This window comes from Zingiber officinale, chromosome 8A (assembly GCF_018446385.1).
Source record: "Zingiber officinale cultivar Zhangliang chromosome 8A, Zo_v1.1, whole genome shotgun sequence".
In the NCBI taxonomy this organism is placed as follows: Eukaryota; Viridiplantae; Streptophyta; class Magnoliopsida; order Zingiberales; family Zingiberaceae; genus Zingiber; species Zingiber officinale.
In genome coordinates, this window is record NC_056000.1 from 31,330,551 (window position 1) to 31,335,858 (window position 5,308).

Below are 5,308 nucleotides of genomic sequence, written 5' to 3' on the forward strand. Positions count from 1 at the left end.
GTTTGGTAGCTATAAGAAGCATTCAAATCTTTCAATGGTTCAACACCTCAAGGAGATGTTAAACATGATTCAGGAGCTTAAAACTGTTGGAACCCCAAGGTGTTTTGATATGATCAAACAAGTTAGGTTAGGTTCTGTTTGGTTTAACCCTTGTGTTTAAGTGTGCAGGAGCTTAGGAGCACAGGAAGTCGAGCGGAAGACGCGGCTAGCGAGAAGGACGGCACGGGAGAGAGCCGACGGGCTCGATGCATCTGAGGGACGAGGTGACCGCGGAAGAACACACCGGTGGATGAGAAGAATGTACGCAGCATTCGAGGGACGAGAAATAGGGAAGGAAGGCTGCTCGAGGAGAAGGCCGAAAGTTGGGTTCGGGTGAGCCCTATTCCGGATGGCAGAGATCACCCAAGCGAGCGAAATCGGAGCAGCAGACCCGGACCGAGGCGGGCGGAACCGGAGCAGAGGGCCTGGACCAGAAAGTCAACTTGGTTGACTTAGTGGTCCGGGCGCCCGGATCCATTCCGAGCGCTCGGACCGTCCGAGTGCCTGGAACCATTCCAGACGGCCGAAGTTGGACTTTATCCAGATCGCAGTCAAACCATGATTCGTGCATAGGGGATCAAATTTTATCCCCCCCAGGGCACCCGAAATCCTTCGGGGTGCTCCGAACAGTGCTATAAATATAGCATTGGTTTTCACATTTAAAACAACTCACTTGTAATCCAGTTCTTCAAGTTATACAATTTTTTTTGTGCTGTCAATGTTGTAAAGAGGCTACTCTATCCGAAGGACATCGTCAGATAGTGCGTCATACTTTCCTTGGATTAGTAATCCTCTTATTGCAAACCAAGTAACTCTTTTGTGTCTGTTTTTTTTGTTTCTTTCTGTTTTAATTACAAGTGCTATTTATTTAGTTGAAAATCCGAGAAAGGTCGAATTTATTTTTTTCAGGGCAATTCACCCCTCTCCTCTCGTCGGCCTCCAAAGGGACCAACAAGTGGTATCAGAGCCAGGACGCTTCAGAAGGACTAACCGTTGACCGAAGCAAGCAACCAATGGCCGGACCAAGCATCGTTCCACCAAAATTTGAAGGGGACTTCACACACTGGAAGCTTTGTATGGAGGTATTTCTGAAAACTGATTTCGAAATTCGTCTAATTATAAAATATGGCTTTGTAGCTCCTATGAATCAAAATGGAGAGGAAAAAGAAGAGAGCTTTTGGACAAAGAAGGAACAAAATGATTCCGTTGCAAACAACCGAGTGGAATATCACTTGCTGAGCATGCTGCCGCCTCAAGAAGTCAACCGCATCGGAAGCTACTCGTCGGCCAAAGCACTCTGGGAAAAATTCCTGGAACTCCATGAAGGAACATCCGAAGCCAAACTCGCAAGGAGAGATATACTTCCGAACAAACTGACGAACATCCGTCTGGAAAGAGGTGAGAAAGTAGTCGATCTACATGCAAAGGTAAAAGAGTTAATTATCGGACTCGAGAATCTCAGTGAAACGGTAACCAACCGGGACACCGTAAGCTACGCACTCAACGCTTTTCCTAGAACTCCAGAATGGACGTCAATCATCGACGCCTACTACATTTCAAAGGACCTGGAGGTAAGTACCCTAGAAGAATTATTGTCTACTCTTGAATTATGAAACCAGATGTGCAGGAACAACAAAAGAATCAAGTTAGATTATGGCGCTAAACGCAACCAAGAAGGATGAACCCGAGTCAGACTCAGAAGAAGATCAAGAAGCATATATGGTAAGGAATTTTAAACAATTCTTTCGATCTAATAAATTTAAAGAAATGTAGAATAAGAAGAATCCGAGAAATAGAAGAAGGGTTCGTTGCTACAGTGTCAAAAGGAAGGACACTTAAAAGAGGATTGCACAGCTATACGTTAAAGAGGTGATCAGACTTCACGGAATTCCCAAATCTATTATTTCTGATAGAGATGGGCGCTTCACCTCTCACTTTTGGGAGTGTGTACAGACTGCACTAGGCACCAAGCTCAAGTTCAGCACAGCCTTCCATCCTCAGACTGATGGACAGACAGAGCGTGTAAATCAGATCCTAGAAGATATGCTGAGGGCTTGTGCACTGGATTTCAAAGGAAGTTGGTGTAAGTACCTATGCTTAGCTGAATTTGCCTACAACAACAGTTATCAAGCCACCATCAGGATGGCACCATATGAGGCGTTGTATGGTAGAAAGTGCAGATCACCTATATGCTGGCAAGAAGCTGGAGAAAGAAGAGAAATGGAAGTGGAGCTGGGTATTCAGACTGAGATGATAGAAGAAACCACTCAGGTTATTCAGAAGATCAGACAGAGGATTGAGACTGCCCAGAGTAGACAGAAAAGTTATGCTGACACACGCCGTAGGCCACTGGAATTCCAAGTAGGAGATTCAGTCTTTCTCAAGGTTGCTCCTATGAAGGGAGTGATGAGATTTGGCAAGAAGGGCAAATTAAGTCCTCGCTATGTAGGACCTTATCTGATTTCAGAAAGGATTGGTAAAGTAGCTTATAAGCTGGACTTACCACAGGACATGTCAGCAGTACACAATGTGTTTCATGTCTCTATGTTAAAGAAGTGTCTTCATGATCCTAGCCAAGTGATTGAACCTCAGTCAGTGCAGATCCAAGAGGATCTTAGTTATGAGAGTAGACCTACACAGATAGTGGACAGAGCAGTCAAGAGACTAAGAAATAAAGAAGTGCCACTAGTGAAGGTCGTCTGGCAGAACCAGAAGCATGAGGAAGTCACTTGGGAACGAGAGGACAGCATGAGGCAAAAATATCCAGAACTATTCTAAGTTCGAGGACGAACTTTTTATAAGGTATGGGGAATTGTAAGGACCCAATTTTCCCTATTTTGAGTTCTGAATATCTTTAAAAATATTGGAAAATGCTTTTAAAATATTCTAGAGATTTTTAGGAATTTTTAGAGTATTTTTATGCAATTTTTTTAGTCCGTTTGGTATTTTTACCGAGTGGAGGAAGTTTGAAAAAAAAAATAATAATAATAAGTTGAAGAAACTGGGTTTCGAACCCACAGCCTCGGGCCCAAGCAGAACCGGCCCGACCAATCGAGCTAAGCTCGTTTTGTTAACCTTATATGGGGTGAATAATATTTAAGGTATAGTATTTGATAAAATAACCCTAGGTTATAAAAAGAGGTTAAGTTAAGAGAGGAAAACCTAAAATTTTCTCTCGAAATTTCTCTTCTCTTCTCACGCGACGGCGCCGACTCCTGCTCGGGCGAAAACGCAGCACCTCCTAGGGCTCCGTTTCCGGCGGCCGGCGAGGATTTCTTTTCGGGTGTTGTTCACAGATTCGTGGTCTCCTCGTCAAGGAGAACACGCGGATAGGAAGGGATCGCCGAGACCTTCACTTCATCCAAACCCAAGAGCACTTTCCCTCCGGTTGTAAGTTCAAGAACCCAAAGTGAGTTGCTTCTCACCTGCAGTAGGAGTAGTTCCGATTTGTTTATGTTTTCTGGTTGTTTGAGTTTCCTGTGAAGCATGCTAGGGTTGCTGTTTTACTGCCGTGTACTCTAAGAAGTTAGACAAAATCCTTTTGTGAAGTTTGATCTGTAAAGAATTCTTCGATTAGACTTAACAAAGGCTTAATACAAGATTTTTGATCTCTAATCTATGAAGAACCAACTATAGTTTCTGTGGTTTCGGGTTGGTTTATAATGGTTGCTGCCATAATTGTTAAATCCGAATATGCTAGGTGGATTATGGGATCATTTTATGGTTGAGTAAGTCAGATTTGAGTTTGTGCCATGCAATGGGTATAGATCAACCTTATTTGAGAGAGTCCTGTTGGTTTCTTTTAAATGGCTTAATTTATTTCCTTAAGTTTAGAACCATGTTAGAACAGTTTGAAGTTAGAAGAGTAGTTAAGGAAATATTTTGCAATGAGCTAGGTTTTGGTTCCTTATATGCTTAATGTGCATGCTTAAAAGTATGATAACAGCAGCTTTCTTTTAGTTGATAACTACATTAAAGCCTTAATCAGAATGCTCATGTTCCTTTACAAGTTTTATTAGTTTTGGCTTGGTTTTAATAAGCAATGAATATGAGATAGCTTGATTAAATTTTGGGCTTGTAGTTAGTTTTCTGTATTGCTGTTAGAAGTTTAAAAAAAAAGAGACCAAAGTCTTAATAGAATCCCTAATCTTTTTAAGAATTGGGATCAGTAGCATATCAAGTGCTCAAAGAAATGCCAAGGCATTTTATCAGAAGAAGTATTTAAAGTAAGATATAAAGAAAAGTATTTTATTTTTAAAAAGGGCATGTACCGGACACAAGGTCCAAGGGATGGGCTCCAAGTTGCCCCTAGACATAAAGTCTAGAAGTGTCTTAATGGTTTTGGGATTAGCTACCTCAATTCTCATTAAGAAAGGCGCGCAAAGTGGTACAATGCCGGGCCCAAGTAAAGTTGAGTATTATTTTAAAGTATAAAAGTATTAAATTTGGAAACAAATAGAACAAGTTTCTTTTATCTAAATTGAAAGATTCTAACAAGATAAATTGTTGTTTCCTTTAGAGATGCATGATGTAGTTTCACTTCTATTTCATGTTGAGCATGTACCTCCTGTTTTCTTTTACGTATATGCAGTTCTTATCGGATTTTGTGAGTAGAAAGCACTCACTAAGCTTTTAGCTTATAGATGCTATTTTTCCTCCTACTGCAGATATGGATAAAAATAAAGGAAAGGCTAAAATGGCATAGAAGAAGGCGACAAGGAGACACTGGTGGTGTGTGTGTGGATGGCGGTGATGGAAGATTTGGGGACCTTGCTTTTAAATTTCTGCAAGTTAAATTATTTAGGTTTCTTCTTAAATAACTAGGAGAATTAATAAAAAAATTCAGATTTTTTATGCTCTCCCTGTTTTACTGTTTTGAAGTTGATTAAATACGTTGGTTCGGTTGAGTACAATATGAATTGTTTGAGTTATATGAAATTCGCTTTTGGTGCATTGCTTAAATCTGGAGTTTCAAATTGTTGCCGTGGAGTTTGGAAAATTCAGATCCTTTCATGTTGCTTAAAAACTGTAAAGTCCTATATTATTGTAGCCTGAATTGTATTGCTTAAGCTTGAGAACTATTTCGGCCGTGATACTTATCTGCTCTTGTGTTATCTGATGCTGCTGGAAGTTTGGTTTTTTTTTATTGCAAAGTAACTTTCTGTGAAAACTGATATGCCATGAGTTTGCTCAAGATGAGTAATAGCCATATATGCTAATCTGTTAATGGTTGTTAGATGTATGTTTGGTAGAAGTACATGCAAAATGT